Source organism: Adiantum capillus-veneris, chromosome 6 (genome assembly GCF_014529385.1).
Source record: "Adiantum capillus-veneris isolate H3 chromosome 6, ASM1452938v2, whole genome shotgun sequence".
Taxonomy (NCBI): Eukaryota; Viridiplantae; Streptophyta; class Polypodiopsida; order Polypodiales; family Pteridaceae; genus Adiantum; species Adiantum capillus-veneris.
In genome coordinates this window covers 154,470,416-154,494,396 of record NC_140936.1, presented here as the reverse complement: position 1 = coordinate 154,494,396, position 23,981 = coordinate 154,470,416, and positions in this window count along the sequence as shown.

The following is a 23,981-nucleotide window of genomic DNA, read 5'->3' as shown; positions in this document are numbered from 1 at the left end:
GTAATCATATAGCATGATTTACTACTTTCCCTCTTTAGTTTTTAGCTAGAAATAGTATAATTTGACTTAGATAAATATCTATACTACTTTTCTAAACTTCAAATAATTATCACGGCCTCTTTACCCTATAATATAGCTCTTATAAATAGCATGTAATTATAGCACATGATTTACTAATTTCCCCCTTTAATTTACCCATAAAAACAACATAATTCTGCTAAGATAATTAGTTAAACTAATTATTTGAGCTTCTCCTAATATCACGCGTTCTTTCATAGATAATTAACCATTGATAAATCTCTCACAACATTTACAATCATTTTACTAATTTCCCCTATTTAATTTTCTCCAAAAACAAGTATTTCTGCTAAAGTAATTAGCTAAATTACATATCTGAGCTTATCCTAATTATCATGGGTTCCTTAAAACTTAATTAACCACTAATAAATATCTTACAACATTTGAAATCTGTTTACTAATTTCCCCTAGTTAATTTTTTCAAAAAACAAAGTATTTCTGCTAAAGTAATTAGCTAGATTAATTACTGATCTTCTCTTAATTATCATGGGTTTTTTAACATTTTATTAACCATTGATAAATATCTCATAGCATTTGAAATCAGTTTACTAATTTCCCCTATTTAATTTGTTCAAACAGCAGAGTATTTCTACTAAAGTAATAAGCTAGATTGATTATCTGAGCTTCTCCTAATTATCACGGCTTTTTTAACACCTAATTAACCATTGATAAATATCTCACAGCATTTGAAATCATTTTACTAATTTTCCCTATTTAATTTTCTCCAAAAATAGAGTATTTTTGCTAAAGTAATCAGCTAGATTAATTCTCTGAGCTTCCCCTAATTATCACGGATTTTTTAACACCTAAATAACCACTGATAAATATCTCATAGCATTTGAAATAATTTTACTAATTTCCCCTATTTAATTTGCTCAAAAAATAGAGTATTTCTGCTGAAGTAATTAGCTAGATTAATTATCTACACTTCTCGTAATTATCATAGATTTTTAAACACCTACTTAACCACTGAAAGATATATCTCACAATATTTGAAATCATTTTACCAATTTCCCCTATTTAATTTTCTCCAAAAACAGAGTATTTCTGCTCAAGTAATTATCTAAATTAATTATCTGATCTTCTACTAATTATCACGAGTTCTTTAACATCTAATTAACCACTGATAAATATCTCAGAGCATTTGGGATTAGTTTGATTATTTCTCGCTTAAATTTTCTCAAAAAAATAGTGTAATTCTGCCTAATTAATTAGGAAAACTACTTAGAAAATCATAGGATAATTTTCCTAGCTTAATGAATTTCTAATACAGCTCTGATAATTACCTCAACTTAATCTAAGCTTAATTAATATATTTACCATTAATTCATGGTTAATTTGGCTAATTTCAGCCCTAATATGATAGGATAATTAATTAGCTTAACATTACAAGCTTAATTACAACAATCAACAGAGAATAATTAATTAAAAGAGGGTTTATGAGTATACATAGGCCTAATCTTTGATTTATTAACAAAATAGCTTAATCTAACCTTGCTAATTAAGAAAGATTAGACTAATTACCGTTTAGTTTAATCAATCCCTGTACGACAATCTATAGTGCAGACCATAGCAATTCTGCAAGCGAAAAAAGGGACTCGAACCCTCTAATGATTTTTGCGTAGCGGTCTCTCTAGATGAGAGAGAGTGTGTCAAGGCTCTGAGTCTGTCAAATTATGAAGCAAGGGGTCCTATTTATAGTTTTCTGGCACTCACAAGCTCTCACAAGCTGAAAAAGGCAGTTGCTTGCAGTTCAAGCAGTCCCAAGCAAGTCAAAAAACGCCCCTTGCTGCTAAATGAGTCCATGGCAGGTCAGTGATGACCCTCCCATTACCTGCCAGCTTTAAAAATGTCAATTTTGCTATAATTTGACCTATTTTTTCTTAATTGGTAAATATCTTGTAAATATATGGGAGACCTTTAATAAAGTCTATGCTTAAATGATTACTGTAACCCTTCAATTTTTCTTAATAATTTATTTTACATTGAATCTTCCGGGAGGACTAGCGGGGTCAGTTTTTGTCCGAATTTAAATCTGAAAATTTCTAGCCCGGGGTTTGCTGTGCTTAAGATTCCAAAAATACTAATATTTGCCATGGTTGGACAATTCCACATTGCTTTCTCAATAATCAAATCAGTTTGATTAAGCTTTATACAACCTTTAAGGTTTCAGAAACTGGGAACCTTACATCCAAGATGGGATCCCATTATGGAGAGAAGCAAATCGCTACAAATTCTTCAAGCTAGGCTACATAGATAATAGGTGGTTTATTATAATCTAAAGGCTTATAATAATCAGTAGAGAAGAAAGGTGTACCTGTTTTCTAAGGTAGGAAAAGGGAAATAATAGAAGGTCCAACACTTGTAATCTAGCAAGATAGGTGGTTTGGTTTTGAGATATATCTGATATGTATGTCACTATGCTCAAGCATGGAGGAAAACAAGAGAAATGAAAGGTCTACCACTTCTTCAAGCTATTCCAACCTATACATCATTTCATTATAGATATTTGGGTTTTATGTTCCATCACTTTTCCAAGCTATGCTATATTACATCATGGAGAGTACTCTATTCCACTAGTTGTCCTAGGCTCCAAGGTTCACCACTTTTCTAAGCATAACTCCTATCAAGCATGGAGGGAAGCAATACATTAGGAAAATTTTGGACTCTCAAATGGGCCCTATAAGAACTTTGATTGTCTCCCTCTTGTCCAAAACGGACGCACAATAAAAATTTTACAAATGAAATCAAAACTTGTCGGACCTTTCGGATTTAGAACGTACTCATCGAGATCTATCCATTGATATATAGTATGCCATCAAATTCCTTATATTCTAGAAGATTCCATTTTTTTATTTGACAACTCTTTCTTATGAATGGAATCTCTCCTCACATTTCAGCTTCAGTGGGGAGGCCATAATGTCTACAAATCAACTCCAACTTTGTCGGAGTTTGAGAATTTAGAACCTACTTTCTTAGATCTTTCCAATGATATGCTCGTTGATAGGGTTTTGATAAAGCGTTTATGTACTTCACCGGGTTGCCCACTATGGACAAGAGATGCAAAGTCAAACATCCTTATAGGGCCTCTTTGAGAGTCCAAACTTTTCCTAATGTTTGGTCATTTTTCCAAGCATGACTCCACTTAAGCATGGAGAAAAGGAAGGTTCATCACTTGTCCATTAGTTATAAGTCCCACCTTTTGTTGAGAAAAGCTACATTTGAACATTGATGCATTCAACACTCCACCAATTATGTCTAGTAGCATGGATGGTTTTTCCTAAAGGTCCACCACTTGTCCAACCTACACTACATTGTATTATGGAGATTTTGATTTGAGGTTCAAAAATTTCCTACCTAAATTTTGGTTTAAATTTAAAGTTTCTCACTTAAATTCAAATCTAACCACCTAAATTTAAAATATCCTGCTTGAATTCAAATTCAAATTCAAGTTCGCTAAAAAAGATGCGATTATCTTGTCTAAATTGAAAATATCCTACCTAAATTTAAACCATGTTTAATCTAATTATCTCGCCTAAATTCAAAGTGGCTCATCTTGAATCACATTTTTGTACCTAAATTCAAAGTGGCTCACCTTGAATCACATTTTTGCACCTAAATTCAAACAATCACTACAAGAGATCTCATAAATTTTGATGTTAGATTACTGACGTCAATGGCGGGCGTCAGTATATGTGTAGGCAAATTTGGAGGGAGACCAATTTTCTTTTTAAATTAATTTTCTTTTGGAGGGAGACCAATTTTCTTTTTAGTTAGTTTGTCTGTTTGTTTTTCTTTTCTTTTCTTTTCTTTTCTTTTCTTTTCTTTTCTTGTGTCCCTTGCTTTTATAGTGTTATGAGTGCTTTATTCCCTCTTATAATTCGTGAGTTCAGACTATTCTGAACTTATGAAGGTATATATATATATATATATATTAATTTTTAAATTTTTGATGCTGATCCTGAGGTGCATACCAACACCTATATCGATGCATATATCGACGCATACTTTGACACACATTTTGATGCTTATACCGACACCTGTACCGATGGATTCTGCCAAAACGGAACCCATGGGTTTTCTCTACACATTTTGCTCATTTTTGTCCTCTTCTCTTGCCCTCCTCCTCGTCACTTGCTGTAGATTTGCTATCGTAGGGCTTGCCGCACTTGAGATTCCACTCACACGCTCCTTCCCATCAACAAGGTACGCTTCTTTTCAAGATTGGTAGTAGTTTTGTTCACTTCTGTATGTGTGTGAGTAACATTGTGTGTGTGTGTGTGTGTGTGTATGTGTGTGTGCGCTTTACATAGTGTGCTTATATTGTTGAGTGTTCATGGTCTTAGATAAATATAAATAAATATAACTTTTGCTATTTTAAAATTTTTATGAATTAAAAATTATTATTAACAAAGAAAGATAACGACATTTGATCTTTAAAAAGAGAGTTATAATTATTTTTGTTATGTTTATGTAAATTAATTTAGAAATTAAGAAATTAAATGGCTTGTGTACTTAAAAAATGCAAATGGACTTCTACCAACGAAGTAAAATAACATAAACAGACTTTAAAACGCAAATAGACTTCAGAAATGCAAACGGGTTTTAAAAAATCACATGATTTTGTGATCTGTTTGAGGATTGGTCTGTATTAGATTGGTCCATTTTAGTAATCCGCATGTACTAGATTAGAGTCTGTACTGAATCATCAAAGGGGCCCTATAAGGAGATTTGACTTTGCATCTCTTGTCTAAAGTGGACAACCGAGTGACGTTGTTAGCATGCAAACAACAAGGAAAATGAGTGCATCTATAGCCTTGCAAGAGTCACATCGTTAGAAGGAAGAACTATTGCACCGCCAAAACCACCTATGATAAGCACATGCAAAGATTTATGAAGACCCCTTCTAGAATGAAGCACACTTGGAATTAAGATAAACCAGGAATATAAAGATGTAGCTCGTCTTGATTAGATGTCCGTATAGCATCCATAGGCAAAAAACAGATAAAAGAGTAGAGAGATATGGCCACTCAAAGTCGGGGGTGTACTCTCTCTTGCTAAAAAATGAGCTCTCTGGAAAGTTTTGCAGGTGTTGTAGAGAATTTCCGCTATAAAATGGGCCCTCTTTCTATCTCTTATCCCCAAATATTTTCTCTTTCTTCTGAGCCAACAAGACTCTTCTTGTAGGCTCCTTTCAATTGGTCCATTTTTTGCCTTTTTTGGGTAGGAAATGAGGTGTCGGTGACTTTTGACCAAGAGAGGGGGGTGTGGCAAGTGTCCAGGGGACCATAAAGGGATCCAGGTGCCTTGGCAGGCAGTGGGAACACAAAATGGCACCTCCTTCTTCCCCAAGTGTCCACGAGCCCCCATAGCCAAGCGCCTCCCAAGCTCCTCTCTCCTTTGATATACCCCAAATGGGCACCCATTCCACCTCTTATACCCCTTGCCTTGAGCCCAAGCTCCCCTATGTGGAATTATTGCCTTGCCACATGGCACATTCCTCCCACACTTCTCCAACTCCCTCCTTCCCACAGTAAATTTCCAGCTTGACCCCTTCTCAGGACCTGTAATGGAATTGATATTTTATTATCTAGTGCAGTTGACAGGTGGAAAAGGCTTAACCGAGCAAAGGCCTATGGGAATAGATATACATTTTATTATTCAAGTGCTCTTTATGAGCTTTGGCCATTTATGACCGGCCGGTCAGTTTGTTATCACTTTGACCATTTAAGAAATCTATAAAGTAAATACGTGAAAAAGGGAAATGGTGACTCGTTCACGGGGGGAGATTGCACCCAGTCTCTGTGTATTTCTTCTGTACTCTCCTCTCTTCTCTCTCACCGGACTTGCGTAGCACTTCGCTCTAGGAGGTGCGCATGTACGTGCTCTCTTGCTCTGTCTAGCTCTCTACCTCTCTTTGTTTGTGTATAGTCTCGATTATGTGCTATTCGACTCTTCAGGTATGCAAATTCGTGGTTTTAATGCTTGTAGCATGTATTCTACTTATTCTAGTGATATGGGACACTAGAATAGGTAGTATGTGGATGACGACAGGCATAAGCAATGTTGTTTACTTTCATTTTCCCCCCTTTTACTATAGATATTTTTGACATAGAACACTAATCACTTTTTCTTTACAAGTATCGTTTGTAGATTCTTATCTTTGCAGCTGAGGACAGTTGCTTTCTAACGGAGAGGTATGTAATGAAATTAATATTTTATTATCTAGTGCAGTTGACAGGTGGAAAAGGCTTAACCGAGCAAAGGCCTATGTGAACAGATATACATTTTATGTACATTCTATTATTCAAGTGCTCTTTATATTGAGCTTTGGCCATTTATGACCGGTCAGCTAGTTTGTAATCACTTTGACCATTCAAGAAATCTATTAAGTAAATATGTGCAAGAGGAAAATGGTCACTCTTGCACGGGGGGCGATTACACCTAGTGTCTGCGTTGTTCCTCTCTCCTCCTTCCTCTCCTCTCTCGCCCTGCCAACATAGCACTCCACTCTAGGAGGTGCGCCTGCACATGCCCTCTTCCTCCTTTCTGCTCTCTGTATCTTTCTGTTCATGTACGTCATGGATTCTCACTATGAGCTTTGGCAAGTATGTATATTTGTGTGTTTTATCGTTGATTATGTGCTAAATTTGAGTATTTGCAAGGCCTTCCACGCTCCCGTTTGTAGCAGGACCAACTTCCTAGGAGCATAGTGCACCGCTCCGGCCACCAAATGCGATGCTGTAAAGCACGGCTCGAAGCCCATTACTTTGGCTATCTCCAAAAATTTAAAATCTTAGCATTTCTAATTTTAGATCATCAAGTTGGCCCAGTTTCCTTTGTCGCATGCATCTGCAACCACTTTCTAAGTCGAGACCATCCACTTTGGACGCATATAATTCTTGATGTACATGTTTGATTCACAAGCTATAAAGAACGATTGAGAATACTTATTGAAAACCATGTTTTGGGTACTCAAACAACCCAAAACACTAGTACCTAGGCCCAACAAAACCAAACCTTTGTACATAAAGTTTTATAGGGCAACTCCCAAGACTCGAAGCTCTATGTTCACATATATACACGAGTCTAGTTAGAAAGATTTTTGGCAGATCTATTGACTTTATGCTCATCCAAAAAATGTGTGACATAGCTTGCCAACCCCACTCTAGCCTACGTGATCATTCATGACAAGAAGAGGTTTCTAGGGTGAACAACTGTTGTAGCGCATTCCCAAAAACCTCATTCACATTTTCAGATGTCTTCACACTATCTTTCTCCAGTGATATCATCTCATGTGTTACAATTTTCATGAAACGTGCCAAATATTTCTTCAATTTGTAACCATTAACACGGTATTTATGATGTGCACCACCCAAATCTGCGAACTGATATGTCCTATTGTCAAACTTGTTCACAACAGTAAAAGGACCTTCCCATTTAATTTGAAACTTTTTCTGAAAGGTATTGTCCAACTTACTATTGTATCGCAACACAAGATCACCCTTTTCAATTCCCTTACTCACAACAGTAAAAGGACCTTCCCATTTAATTTGAAACTTTTTCTGAAAGGTATTGTCCAACTTACTATTGTATCGCAACACAAGATCATCCTTTTCAATTCCCTTATCCTTGATACATTCATTAGCCTTTATTTGATCTTTCTTTGATATTTTTTCATAGTAGCTTAAAGCTCTTTCCAATTGCAAACATTGTAAATCAATAACCTTTTCTACAAAGTATCTCTTTGCTCTTCATCTCCCAATGACAACAATTTAAGTGCAGGAATCTCCACTTCCTCAAAGCTCTTTCCAATTGCAAACGTTGTAAATCCAATAACCTTTTCTGCCAAGTATCTCTTTTCTCTTTATCTCCCAATGACAACAATTTAAGTGCAGGAATCTCCACAAAGCTCTTTCCAATTGCAAACATTGTAAATCTAATAACCTTTTCTACCAAGTATCTCTTTGCTCTTCATCTCCCAATGACAACAATATAAGTGTAGGAATCTCCACTTCAATTAGCAATAATGCTTCCTTGCCATAGACCAAGTGGTAAGGAGAAAACCTTGTGCTTGTTTTGATAGCAGTCTATAGGCCCATAATGCACAAGGCAACTGTGAATCCCAAGTTTTCCCACGTGTCTGGGTCATCTTTGTCAAGATTCTCATCAACTCTCCATTGAACCTCTCATTGAGATCATTGCATTGTGGATAATAAGAAGAACTATACCGGTGATGTATATTGAGATTTTTTCATAGAAAATCAAACAGCTCTCCTCTAAATCCCGGACCTCTATCACAAAGTAGTTCTAGTGGCACACCAAATTTGCAGCATATGTGTTCATATACAAACTTTCACAATTCCTTACTGGTAATCTGTTTGATAGCTTTAGCTTCTGCCCAACGTGACAAATAATCCAATTAGCATTTATTTTTCTAGTCATGGGTAAGGGTCCAATAGCATCTAGACCCCATTCCAAACACATCAAAATCTAGAATTTTCTTTCGTAATTTGGGCTTCAAAATTCTCTTTCCCTTTTTTTGCAGGATAAACAAGATTTGCACCAATGGTTAACATCCTGCTAGATACTTGGCCACACATAGCCTTCTTGTAGAATCTTATGTAGCATAATCTTCATGGAAAAGTGCCTCCACAAGATCCCTCATGATTTCCTTCCAAAATCTTGTAGATTTCCTCTTTCTAGGGCACACGACCCAATACTAAATCACTTCCTTTAATGTAAAGCACATCATCAAGCATTTTGTACTTTCTAGATTTTCTTAGAAAAGAAAACTTTTTGGATGATGATAAACGTTCAAGTAAAACACCTATCAACAAAAAATCCATCTCCTTTTATAAGACTTCCCTTCCATGATATAAAGGGGCATTAGCCTTCAGCACAAACACACAAGTGATCATTTCTTGGGCAACATCATGAGCTTCTTCATTTTGAGACCTTTTAATATGCTTCAAACTCCATGCTTCAAACTTTTTGAATAACGATTTCACCTTGAAGCATAAATTTTTCAATTTAGGATTCTTATTCTTCCATACTCTCAATACAACCAACAAGGCATCTCCTTTGATTTGTAGGCGTCTAATTTCCAACTGTAAACAGATGTGCAAGCCACCTTCAATAGCCATGTAGTCTGCTTCATTGTTACTTTTTGCATCAAGTTTTAGCCCTTGTTTCCTTACAAGTTTTCCTTGTGTATCATAAATGACAATTCCTCTCGAAGCACCATCATGACTTCTTTGATAAGAGCCATCAAAATATAACAGTGAAGCATTGGATATGGCATGAAACTAGCTCGATCTTCACAACATTTCCAACAAAACCCCTTATATCTTGATATGAAGTGATGGAAATATTTGGGAACCTATTGAACATAGTTAAGTATTCCCTTCTTTCTCCTTGTGTAAATCAGTACTTAGCATATTTTGAATCAGCTCCTTCTTCACTGGTAATTCTTGTTTAGGCTACATCAAATCCTCAAGTTGCTCTAAACGGCTCGAGGCATTTATATTCCATGACACTTGCAATACCTCACTAATTTATCTCCTTTCCTTGTCCAATAGCAAGAATGACACTTCAACCTCATCACTGGAAGTGGAAGTAGTGCTACTTTCCAAATCTTCAGAATTGTCTTCACTGGTAACATCAGATTCATCATTTTCACTCACACCTTCTAGCACCAAAGGTTGCTTGGTAGTCATATCAAACACCCTCTTTTCACCCTTCTTTCCATACACACAGATTGTGCCCTTGTCCCAATCTTGCACAACACCAACATCTCTCAACCAAGGTTGTCCCAGAATGAGAGGAAAGGCTCCTAGGCCAATTGGCATAACATGAAAGTTTACTATAACCTTCACGTTATAGACTTCAGCTTCCAAATTCTTAATCATCTCCAAACACTTCACTTTGGCATGGTTTGCTAGTCAAATCCTAAACCCAGAGCTTCTGCGTGTAATGAGACCCCGTCTCTTGACACATGACTGTGTGATACAAAAACTTGAGAGCCTCCATCGTGTAGGACTCTCCCATGCCCACACCTTTGCGCCAAGCGTTCACCATAGGACAAATGTCAGGTAACTCTCACATAGCCAACACTCTGACTTGTCCATGCTTCGGCTCTTTCTTTGGATTCACTAATGACTTCCACTATTTCTTAAGTTTGGGCACCATATTCATCAATTGTCCAAAAGTACAATCTACTTTCCTCCCAATTAGGTCTTCCTTTAAACTGTAAGCTGTTTGGCCTTCTCCCAAAGGTAAGTTCGCTACTTCAAATTGTCTACGAGGTCTTCTCTTCCTCTTAACTTTTGCATCTTCACCCTCTTTCTCTTTCCCTTTCTTCTTACTGGGACCTAGAGCGGCATAGCCTTCCCTCTCTCTCTTGCCTACGGGCATCATATTTGCTTCTTTCTTTTCCCTCTCTCTCTTGCATAATACCCACATGACCACCAAAGGTTGAGGCCTAATTTTCTTGTTTAGTACCTTGATCTCCCCGTATATCTAATGCATAATCATTAGCCCTGTTAGGAATTTGCTGAGAAAGTGGAAACATATCACCTCCCATCCTTGTTGGCTTTGGACAATAAGTACTGATATGATTAAGTTCTGATATGACCAAGTTCACCACAATTATAACAGGTAGGGATGAACCTCCTTTGTGGGTCAAAGACACCTTGTCCACAACCCACATTAGCATTAGGTTGAGATTCATATGGCTAGGTCATTTCTCTACCACGACCATGAACACAACCACCTTTAAGAACACTTAGCCGCAATTCTTGCATCATGGTCATCATGCCTTGCATATTTTGTTGTAATTGTTCAGTGTTTGCAACCCTTTGAGGAGGTTGGGCTCTAGCCTCTGCCTGATTTCCCTCGTTTTGGCCACCATTCCCTTGCACATGGACCACTTTCCCATACTCATTGAGTCTTTGAGCTTTCCATTCTTTCTCCCTGACCATAGGGACTTCTTCCTCGAAGATAGCGGGCCTTTTTAGCTCAACTTTGAACTTCATACTGTCGTTTAAGTTTTCCACGAAGCGGTCCTTCTTTAACATGGATGGAGGGATTTCATTTCCTAAATCTCGATCCGTTTTAGATCGGTCTATTTAAGCAATCAACATGTACTAGATTAGGGTTTTTAATGGATCTACATACATGTATTGTCATGTAGTTATGGGTGTGTACTTATGTCGAACCCTCAAATATAGGCATTGACCAATAAAGACGAGATTCTTACCTGGTGTTCATGATCCTTGTGCACCTCTAGACCAAGGTGACCATGGATCAAGCATGGCTAGAGATTGTGAGGTAGCTAGAGCTAGCGGCAAATGGTAGAAAGAATACAAATAGGCTTCAAAACGCAAATGGACTTCCAAAACAGCTTGTGTACTTTAAAACACAAACAGACTTTGACAAAAGAAGTAAAATAATGCAAACAAACTTCAATAATGCAATTTGATTCCAAAAATGCAAATAATCTTTAAAAATGGCAGTCTCTTGAGGATCGATCTGTATTATTGGTCCATCTAAGTAATCCGCATGTACTAGATTAGGGTTTGTACTAGATCTATCTACATGCATTGTCATGTATATATGGATGTGTACTTATAGCAAGAGTGATTTGTTCATTTGTTGCATCATTGGTAGATAAAGTATAAACGATGAGATGGAGTGTCCTTGTGCGCAATGCAAACATCATATCTTTCCAAAATGAAAAAATTGCGATTAACACATATGCAATAACGGTCTCTTTTCCATAGAGCAACTACAAGATCTACGTTATCAATCTCATGGTTTGTAGAGAGCAGATCAACCGTTGCAAATAGATATTGCTCCAAATTCATCACAAAGAAGGCCATTATCAAACAAATTGCCATCGATAGAGTCTACCCCACCAATACCCAATACCACATTCCAAGAAATTAAGATGGAGCAAATGTTAGATGGATTCTTTGACATGGACGCCATCAGTGAAAACTAAGGTGGCAACAACATTTAAGGCAACACTACGGACGAACCTCATTCATCGTGTCCATATTGAGGGCATCAACAATAAAGACGGTGAGATGATGCAGACTCTTCCATGTATTCCACTTTACAATGGTGCAAGAATCTTAGTTGTCCGTACCGCTTTGGCAATGCTTAATCTGCAATTTTTCTAGTATGGTTGGTCTGACAGGAGTGTCACAGAGATTTTCAAGTAAATATATTGTATCCTAAGCATGCCAAAGTCCAATTTAAAGTTCAATAAGATGATCGTTGTGTTCACTTTTTGATGTAATGATAGGTTGCTCAACAAGAAAATATTTCCAAAAGGCAATCACATGCCCCCTTCCCGTCCAGTTTCTAAAAAGATTCTTACTAACTTGGGCTTAGATTATCTAAAATACATGCATTCCCTAATGATTGTATACTCTTTCGCAATGAGTATGAAAATTTGAAACAAGGTCCCAATTGTAGATCAAACAGGTATAAAGAGGCATACAAGGAGAATTTGTCCGTGCAAAGATCCTTCAATGCTTTTCTATCATTCCAAAAATAAAGAGGTATAAAGAGGCATACAAGGAAAATTTGTCCCTACAAAGATCCTTCAATGCTTTTCTATCATTCCAAAAGTAAACAGGTATAAAGAGGCATACAAGGAAAATTTGTCCCTGCAAAGATCCTTCAATGCTTTTCTATCATTCCAAAAATAAAGAGCATGTTCAGGTGCAAGTCTATATCTGCTTTGATGACATGGCATACAAATACTACATTGATAGATGATGTGATGCAGGTACCTGCTGACTCTTGTGCATGGAAGCACATAGAGGAAAGATGGCCTACATTTAAGGATGAGCCTCAATGTATCTATTTTGGTTTGGCAATGGATGGATTAAACCCATTTGGATTACATAGTTCGTCATGGAGCACGTGCCCTATTTGCTTGGTTAACAATAATCTTCCACCATGGCTAGCTATCAAGAAGGGATATCTGTTGTTGTCACTGATTGTCCCAAAAAAGTACAAAGCAAAGAACATGGACGTCTATCTGGCACCACTTATGGAAGAGCTCCAAATCTTATGGACAAGGATCGATGTGGTTGACATGTTCCAACCAATCGGACACAAAAATGCACATGTGCAAGGCATTCTCATGTGGACCTTACACGATTGACAGACTTCAATAAGTGTTCAAGTATCTTTGAAGCCCTCACATATATTCTATTCCTAGTTGTGCCAACACTTTTATTTCATTTTAATGATTTTTCAGGCTTGACTTACTTGGACAATCATGCATGTCCAAAATGTGTTCCTCCACTTGGCTTTTGCGGCTCTGATCATCTGAGCAAGACAGTTTACAAGCAGCATGGAAGATTTTTTCTAGAAGAACATGAGCTACATGGACCAAACGTACGCAAACATGACATGCATCCCCCCCAAGTGAGTGATTGGAAAAACATGTGGCTAAAGATAAGAGATTTCAAGCCACTCGGCATGAAAAGACTTTCTATTTTCCATGAACTCCCGTACTGGAGTGACCTACTTATTAACCATCTGCTCGACCCAATGCACAATTTTCAGAATGGGGGGAAGATCCTATGGAAGACCATCATTGGAAAAAGGGAGAGCAAGACCCAAAGACATGACCTACATGTTGTGGGTCAAATGCGCAAGATGTGGCCTTGACTTAAAGCCAATGGAAATTTTCTATATCAAAAGGTCCATGGGTTTCGTGCAAAAGAGCAACAAGTGAAGAAGACTATATCTTCATTCAAGACTCTCGCTGGGTGCATGCGATGTTTGAAAATGACTCTTACTAGAGATGACAATCTTAGCGGTATTTAGTCCCACGATTGGCACAAATTTTTATAGTTTATCTTACAAATTTTCATAAAGGATTGTCTAACAGATGACATTAGAACCACAATCTATAAAATCAATGAGCTGGTACGTTGGATCAGTTCAAAAGAGATAAGAAAATACAACGTAGATGCAACTCGTTTAAATGCTATTGAAGCAGTGTGTATGGTGGAGAAGTACTTCCCAATAAACATTCTTACCATCCAAATCCATCTACTTGTGCATATGGTTGATGAAGTTGCAATTGCTAGGGTAGTCCATAGCAGGTGGATATTGTTCTTCTTGCAGAGATTCATGAAGACTTTAAAGGGATTCATTCATCAAAGGGCTTGCCCCAAGCATAGCATGTCTAAAGGATGGCTTGTGCAAGAGCCTTTTATTCTCATCAGTGAATTTTTAGGCTCAATTGATTCAGAGATGCCCCAAATGTGGACTAGTGAGGTCAACGTCAAGGTGATAGGGGAAGATGGATATTACAATGGGAGAAAAGTTTATAAGATTTTTTCTTCTCAACTCAGACGTCATGCAAACGTGGATAAAGAGGTACGAAGGGGAAAAGCAACAAGGCTTGACAAATTACTTGTAATTCAAGCGCAATAGTGCCACTAGAAGCCTTCCTTTTCTAGATCATCTTCAAAAATTGTCTGACTTTCCTACTGGGTGGTGGCTAGATGCAACAATCTCTGAGGCAAATGTAATAGAATTGATATTGTTTAGTGCAGCTGACACATGGAAAAGGCTAAGGGTTATCTAAAGGATCTTGAAATGATATTATATTTTATGTATAATTTATTAATCAAGTGCTCTTTTATGAGATTTGGCCATTTTTGACCGGCCGGCCAGTTTGTATTGACCATTCAAGAAATCTATAAATCAAATACGTGCAAGAGGAAAATAGTCACTCTTGCACGGGGGGGAGATTGCACCCAATGTGTCTGCCTTATTCTTCTCTCCTCCCATCTCTTCTCTGTCCCCGTGCCAACGTATAGCCCTCCGCTCTAGGCGGTGCATCTGTACGTGCTTGCTACTCTTTCTCGCTCTCTATCGTTTGATTATGTGCTAATTGCAGTTGTTAAGGTATGAAAATCTATTGTTTTATGCCGTGTAGTATGCTATTTTGCTATTTTGTAGGGCCACCACATTTTTGTTTGTAGGAATGGTATCAGAGCACACTCATAAACAAGAAATTTACTGTTTCCAACAATATTAAGTGCAGATCCACCGGTTTAGGCAGCACAAGTGCTGATTCACCGATTTAGGCAACACACCCGGTGTAGAACCATACTTGTCAAAAAGTATTCCGTGTCAAAATATCACATCATAAAAGAAAAATTTATTAAACTAAATAGCATTGATTATGCCTACCGTCATCCACACACTACCTATTCTAGTGTCCCATACCACTAGAATAAGCAGTATAGGTCATACTCTGATGAACTAGGATATCATTGGTTACACTCATCATTCAATAAATCAATTCTCAAGTTCAATTCCTTAAATACTGTCGCAACAAGAAAAAATCATATACCAATTTCAAATCCAAATCCAAATCCAAAATCCAAATACAAATCCAAATTGTTGTCATTATATACCCAGGTTAACAAAATCATATTAAAGGACAGTGGTGGCCAGCCCCACTGCAGCATGATCATGTGATCTGTGTTGCCTAAATCGGCACAGGTATGGTTCGCAGATTCTTATCTTTGCAACTGAGGACAGTTGCTTTCTAAAGAAGAGGTATGTAATGGAATTGATATTTTATTGTTTAGTGCAAGTGACAGGTGGGAAAGGCTAAAGGTTATGCAAAAGGATCTCAAAAAGATATTATATTCTTTGTATAACTTATTATTCAAGTGCTCTTTTATGAGCTTTGGCCATTTATGACCAGCTGGCCAGTTCGTACTTACATTGACCATTCAAGAAATCTATAAATCAAATACGTGCAAGAGGGAAATGGTCACTCTTGCACGGGGAGAGATTGCACCCAGTGTCTGTCTTATTCTTCTCTCCTCCCATCTCTTCTCTCTCATTGTGCCGACGTAGCACTCCTCTCTAGGAGGTGCGTCTGTACGTGCTCGCTACTCTCTATTGTTCAATTATGTGCTAGTTGCAGTTGTCCAGGTATGCAAATCTATCGTTTTATGCCGTGCAGTATGTTATTTTTCTATTTTGCTATTTTCCAGGGCCATCTCGTTTTCATTTGTAGCGTGGTGTCAGAGCACACTGATAAAAAAGACATTTATTGTTCCCAACAATATTAAGTGCAGATCTGCCGGTTTAGGCAGGACAAGTGTCGATTTGCAAATTTAGGCAGCACGTCGAGTGTAGATTTGCCAATTTAGGCAACATCGATCACATGATCATGCTGCAATGGCTGGCCACCACTGTCCTTAGTATGATTTTGTTAACCTAGGTATATAATGACAGCGATTTGGATTTGGAATTGGATTTGAAACTGGTACATGATATTTTCCTATAGTGACAATATATATGGAATCAAACTTGAGGATTGATTTATTGAATGATGAGTGTTGCCAATGATATCCTAATTCAATATCAGGGTATGACATATCATGCTTTCTCCAGTGGTGTGGGACACTAGAATAGGTAGTATGTGGATGATGGTAGGCATAATCAATGTTATTTATTTTAATAAATTTCTCTTGTACTATGTGATATTTTGACACAGAATACTTATCACTACTTTTGACAAGTATGATTTGCAAATTTTTATCTTTGCAACTGAGGAAAACTGCTTTCTAACGGAGAGGTATGTAATGGAATTGATATTTTATTGTTTAGTGTAACTGACAGGTGGAAAAGGCTAAAGGTTATGTGAAAGATCTCAGAAGGATATTATATTTTATGTATAATTTACTATTCAAGTGCTCTTTTATGAGATTTGGCCATTTATGACCGGCAAGCTAGTTTGTACTCACATTGAGCACTCAAGAAATCTATAAATCAAATGCGTGCAACAGGGAAATGGTCACTCTTGCATAGGGGGAGATTGCACCCATTGTATGCCTTATTCTTCTCTCTTCCCATCTCTTCTCTCTCACTGTGCCAATGTATCACTTTGCTCTAGGAGGTGTGTTTGTACGTGGTCACTACTCTCTCTCGCTCTCTATCATTCGATTATGTGCTAGTTGCAGTTGTCTAAGTCTACAAATCTATCGTTTTATGACATGCAATATGTTATTTTCTATTTTGCAGGGCCATCACGTTTTTGTTTGTAGAAGCAGCAAAGAGCAACGGAGTGTTGATTAGTGAAGAATAAGAGGAGATTTCAAGGGGATGCATTTGGCATGTAAATATTTAGTCAACTTCCTTTTGCAGATCCACATGATTTAGTGACTATAAGTTTGTTTATTTTTGTAGCTGCAGTATCACAAACATTGAGCTTTATGGTCACATGGGAGACACTTTAGAGTGCAATGGATAGACGACCAAAGCGTAACCTTAGAAAAAGCTTAGTCCAAGAAAGTTGGAGTAGTGCTAGGGATGTCCACTTCCTTTTGCAGATCCACATGATTTAGTGACTATAAGTTTGTTTATTTTTGTGGTTGCAGTATCACAAACATTGAGCTTTATGGTCACATGGGAGACACTTTAGAGTGCAATGGATAGACGAACAAAGCGTAACCTTAGAAAAAGCTTAGTCCAAGAAAGTCGGAGTAGTGCTATGGATGAGAACACAGAGATTAGCCAACTTGAATACTTTGGCTACATCCAAGACATCTTAAGATTAGCTTTAGGAAGTTTTATATTTAATTTTCTTTGATGTCAAGTGGTTCAAAGTTATTACTAGTTGCCCTAATGCAACTACATGCAAAGATAGGAGTGGATTGATTCAAGTGAACTCTAGGAGGGTGTAGAAAGATGTGCAGGATACATTCGTACTTTTGGAGCATTGTGAACAAGTTGTGTTCACAATAGATCCAGTATGGAAAGAAAAGGATGAAAAAGATTTGTCAAAACCGTGTTGGCTCTATGTTGTTCAAGTTGCTCCACGGAGCAAGAAATTGTGTGAAGGATTGGAGGTTGAGTTCGAAGAGCTTCATGAACAAAGTGTACGGCCGACGGATGATGTAAGTGAGCATTTTGAGCTGGAGGTCGGTGGTGAGAAGATGTCTGAACCTAGAGATGAGCTTTCAAATACGCAATTTGATGCGGAGAGCAATGAAGAAGTGGAGTTTTATGATGAAGATGCAAAAGTATAAATTGAGATAGACATCTTTGGTGCATCAGCTCTCAAAGAAGATGAGCGATTGACTAGTGGTTTTTGCTAAGAACTCTTTTGTAAAACTCTTTTAAGTAGTCTACAACACTGGATAGATATAATGAGTTGTGTTGCAGCTTTGTCATTAGGAAAAATATGAACCCCAAAAGGGCCTTGTAAGATCCCTAATTTTAAGGGACTAAGGCTAAAAATGTGTGTGGTCTAGGAGACAAGGCCATTGAATGAGGGTATCTCATAGGCTTTTTTTTAGGCTTTCATAGGCTTTTTATAGGTTGAAATAGAGGCTAAGGAGGGAGGATAGGTACATTCTCTCTCTACTCAAAAGAGTGGTGGTCCTTATGACAATAACTGTCCTCCCCCCCTTTCTTTTGTCACATCATCAAGGGCATCTATAGCCTCAGCCCAAGAAAACACTTTTTTCAAAAAAAAAAAAAAACCTCACTTTTACTTAAAACTTCTCCCCAACCTATATATGTACTCAAAAAACAAATTTCTCTCTCAAAATATCACATCTAGACCTGCAAAATATGAAACTTCCCACCTTTTTTATTTCCCTCCAAAATCACTCCTCTCTCTGTCACTCCTCTTTGTCTCTTCTCTCTCCTAATTTTCAGCACACATTCTACCTCCTTCCCTCTCTTACTTTTCAGCAGACACTAGCTTTTCTGCAGCTCTCCCTCCCATGGCTCTCCAGTCCATAGCTTCATCCTTCCCTCTCCTTGTTGTAGGTCCATTCCATAGCTTTGTTGCAGCTCTCCTCCCCCATGGATCTCTAATTCATAGCTTCCTCCTTCCCTCTCTTTGATGCAGGTCCACTCCATAGCATTGTTGTAGCTCTCTCCCCCATGGCCCTCCTCTCCACTCTGTAGCTCTCCTCTCCACTCCGTAGCTCTCCTGAAGCTCTCCATCCCATAGCTTTTCACTCTGTGCCTCTACTGTAGCTCTCCACTCTTTCTTGAGGCCAGCTTTATTCTCCTTGCCATGGAGCTAGGCGACCTTACAAACCTCCCATCCACAGCAAGATTCTCAAGTTCGAAAACAGTTTCTCTACATGTTCGGTTGCCAAAGGACTTCGCACCCTCAAAGCGTCATTACTTTCAAATGCACAACAACGCAGCGATGCAGGTCACACCAATGTGGACCTTTGGGTGCATGGTTGCCTCTACCCTAATGATCCTGCCATCAATGTATACCCAGCATTCAATAGCCTTGCTTCATTCTTACAATATGTAGGTAGAGGGAAGCAACATCTTCTTGGATACTACAAGAGATTGTTGACTATTGGAGCTGATAGTGCACAATGGTCTTTGCATCAATGTCAACTTCTTTCCCATACCACTAGTGGATTGCGCAAAAGGATCTTTCATGCGGAGGAGGAAGTGGAAACTCTTAAGCTACATGTGGAAGAGAAGGATGCTAAGATTGTGAAGCTTGAAGATAAGATCCTACATCTTAAAAAGACGCCCTTAGGTGCAAAGGAACCTAAGAGAAGATTCAATGCCATAGAGACTTTAGTCCTCGAAGGTGATGCTAGAAAAAGAAGGGTTACAGCTACAAGGTACATTTTGCTACGCTCCAATGTGTGTTTCTGTGGTAATGTTTTTGTCCATTCTTGTAGGAATTTTGTAATAATGTTTTTGTTTATTCTTGTAGGAATTTAATCCAAGAGTTGTGTGGTGCATGGCCACAGCCAAGAGGACTCAGGGGGTCCACCTCTATGTATGTAAGTATACCATGAGATTTCAACAGGAGGGGTTTTTTAATTCAAAAATTTTGGGTAAATTTACATAAATATATTTAAATAAGGGTTTTTTTATTGCACTTCGGAAAAAACCCGTAAGTTTATAAAGAAAAGGGGGTTGTTTTATTAGTTCAAGATTCACAGATAAGGGGTTTTTTAAATACCCTTTGAACGCACATTGTATAGATGGTTTACATATAGTGAACCTCCCGAGCAGGAATTGAAGGTGGCGAGTTGGGAAGCATCATAACACCAATGTCCGCATGAAGAGCGTTGAAGGTTCCTGTGAGACTCTTGATTGGTTGTTCCTCAACAAGGTCGAATGGGAATATATCTATGACAACACCAAAAACTATTAAATTGAAAACAAATAGCAAGGGTTTACAATCAGCAACCAACAATGTTTTACGACTTACAATCTATTGGGAAATCTCTTGAGCTTCCATTTCTCAAGTGCATGGAATTCCAAAAGTACACGTGTTGAACAATGGCCATTGTGCCATTGACTCTATGGTTTTTGAAACCAAGAATTCTCTCCTCTAATGTTCGTCAAGGTTTCCATGGTTTTGAACTCGATGAGGCCCGATAGCTGCAAGTTGCATGAAGCTCCAAGGTCCTTTAGAAAACACCTGCGGCACGCATTCCCCATCATAATCCCTAGTGTTATGCAAGAAAACCGCCTCTATCTCATCCTTTGGCTTCCTTGAAGTGGAGGGGGTTGACATGGTAGCACCAGAAGAAGAAGAGTTGTGGTGTTAGAGAGGCCTGTTGTTTCCGGAATGAAATGAGAAGGAATGGTTCAAAGAGAAACAAAAAAAGAGAAGAAGTAGTTCAAATGGATGGTGTGGATGAAAGGGGGGGACAGGTCATGCATCTAAGGAAAGCTTCCATTTGTGATGCAGCTATGGAAAGCTTGGCGGGAGGAGGACAAGTGGCTAATGGGGAGCAAGGGGAGAAGAAATAGTCCAAAGGGGTGGTGTGGATGAAAGGGGGAGAGAAGTGGTGCAGCTATGGAAAGCTTCCTCATGTGCTGCAGTTATGGAAAGCTTGGAGACAGAAGGAGAAAGAGAAGAGAGAAGGGGTAGAATAGAGGGTATTGCTGAGAAATGCAAATTTTGGTCAAAGAAATTAGTTTAGGAGAGCTTTTGGAGAGTGAAAAGTGAGATTTAGAGATTTTCAAAAAAAATTGAAATTTTAGGGTTACTTTATGGGCGCCTATGAAAATGGAGGGAACCCCCCCTCCCCTCCCCTTTTTTCTCCTTCTCTCTCTTTCTAGGAGACAAAGCTATAATGAGGGGAACAAATAGTCCCCCATGCCCCCTACTACCCTACCTTTTGAGAGGGTATAGTTGTGGCCACCACCCTCTTCCTATTGGTCCATGCTTAATCACCCCTTAAGCTAAATGGCCCTTTTGGGGTTCATATTTTTTCTAATGTTTTTTTGCTATTTCCATTGCTTAAGCTTTTCTTTTGTGAGCTAATGTATTGTATCTGTGTTATTTGTGTATTTGTAGCCATGGTCCATGATACATACTCTCCTAGTTTTAGTTTTTCGGTCACTCCGGTCGGCATGTTACTCGAGCAGATGGGTTCCTTTTTGTCCCAGTTTAAACCAGAGCAGTTTGCTTACATAGAGAACCTTTGGGGGGTTGGTCTTTTTAGACCTAGTACGATCGTCCTTATGCTTAGGACTAGTGTGTCCCCTACGTTGACTGGCCCTACACCTTAGTTGAGTGTGCTAGTTACACCAACGGCTGGTTCTTCTTCGAGACGAGGTAGGCGTCATTTTCGAGGTGGTGGTTGTTGTGGAAGCAACTCTACCAATGCATCCACACCATTGAGAGAGCATCCACCACTCTCTTCTATAGATAATTCATTGATTAACACACCACGTACACCTTGGGGATCACACGAGCCTAATCCCAGCAAGGTGTACAAGACCAGGGATGGAGCTGTTGTGGTGGATAGGGTCAGAAAGGCCATGTGACAGAGGATTCAATATCTCTATACAGTTCAATTTGGCCACGTTGTGATGGATATTTGGGATTATCAAGAGGATAAAAGAAATAATCACATCGTTGAGGCCATTCACAGAGAGTGCAGGCCGGTAAAGGGGTATGATCCAGTCTCGAATGACTAGATCTTGAGCGTGGAATTGCCACAATGTCACACCGTCAGCCAGAGGTGAGAGACAGTTATAGATCCGGCAGTCCAAAGCCGGCATGGTTGGACACAGAGGAGTGGGCGGGGATTGCACGAGAGACATATGACAATCCTCAAATATTTCAACCAGAGCACATTTGGAGTTTGTTGGGGCATCACATCTTGGGAGTGGGGGCTACGAGACTCTTCGGCATGAGTTTGAAAGTATTGTACGTATGCTTTCAATTGTTGAATGTGCATATGTTATTTGAATAGTTATCTTATGGTTAAAATTATTTTGCAGGAAGTTGCCGTGAAGTGCCCTTCGATGTGCCGAGAGCAGAAGGATGGGTACAAGCATGGATTTGTGGCCCTTTTGACCCAACTGCAAGAGGAGGGAGAGGCCGTGGACTTCGAGGCATTACCATGAGGGTGACATCCTCCGAATATGTTTTTTTTCGTAGTTGTTGTCTTCTTGATACAATTGTGCTCATTCATTGTATACATGTACAATTTGACATGTATGTTTGTGGTTCTGCATTTCGTTTACGATTATGATTATGGTATGGCAATTGGATTATGGTTATGGTTTTGCAATTATGATATGGCAATCATGTTATGATTAGGGTTTGACAATCAGGTTATATATGGTTATGGTTTTGCAATTATGGTATGGAAATCATGCTATGCTTATGGTATGGCAAGCATGTTATGGTTATGGATTTGCAAATATGGTTTGGCAATCAGGTTATGGTTATGGTTTTGCAATGATGGCATGGCGATCATGTTATGGTTATGGTATGACAACTAGCTGGTTATGGTTATGGTTTTTCTATATACAGTGGTGTTACAGAGATGATTGAAAAGGCACATGCAAATGTGATGAACATAATGCTGAACATCTTTCTCATCATCATGACCTCAAATGTGGGTAGCAACACCATAGCTAGGGAGCACTTAATGGGCTTTCATGTTAACCTACTATAGATCGATGAAGATATGAATGACGAGAAGAGAACATCTACATCTACACTATTTGTAATGAAGGGGATGGCCATGGAGGAGCTGAAGAAAGTAAATTTTAAATTGGTTGGTTGACATTGTGGTCTTCAACAAGGTTACATGTTGCGAGATAAGTGCCATAGTTGACCTCATGCTAGCACATGTTGTGGCCCGCGTTTGAGACAAGCTAAGCATTGTAGGCTACTAAGTGCATCCCTAATTAGAATCAAGGTAGAAAACATTGGTCCTGTTTCTTTGAAGGATATAGTGATAATGAGTGAACAAGAGGGTTAATTTCATTATGTATGTGTGAACATTATTAAAAGACATGTTTCTGTGTCATTAAACATAGTTTGTGATTTTTATGAATGGTTTTATAATAAATAGAAGGTAGTCATTACAGAGACTCAATTAAACATATATTAATATGTCAATTGTTAAGTACTATTGTTTTAAGTTAATTCGATGTTAATGGTTAAATGGATATATCTAACCTTAAATGTTAAAAAGTTACCATATTGGACTTAGTAGAGTCAAACCAGTGAAAAAGAAAACTTCTAGATGTGTTCAACCAATTTGTTACTATATGGTTAGATGAAACTTCCATATAGCTAGAATATTGTGGCTATAACCATTTAAGAGTATCTAACTATTCTAATGGAAAAAGCCCTCTCTAGAAACTACCACGTGGCAATGGAAGGACTAGTGGTCAGCGTGTTTCGCATTTAGATTTTATCTATTTTCTTTAGGAGTATTGAGACTAGAGATATGAAATATTGACTTTGATCGGAGCTTTTTGTCAATATGTTTCTCATCATCCTCCTCGATTGCACCCCATGGACCTTCCACCTGTGTTGATGGGCATCTTGTGTGTGTGTGTGTGTGTGTGTGTGTGTGTGTGTGTGTGTG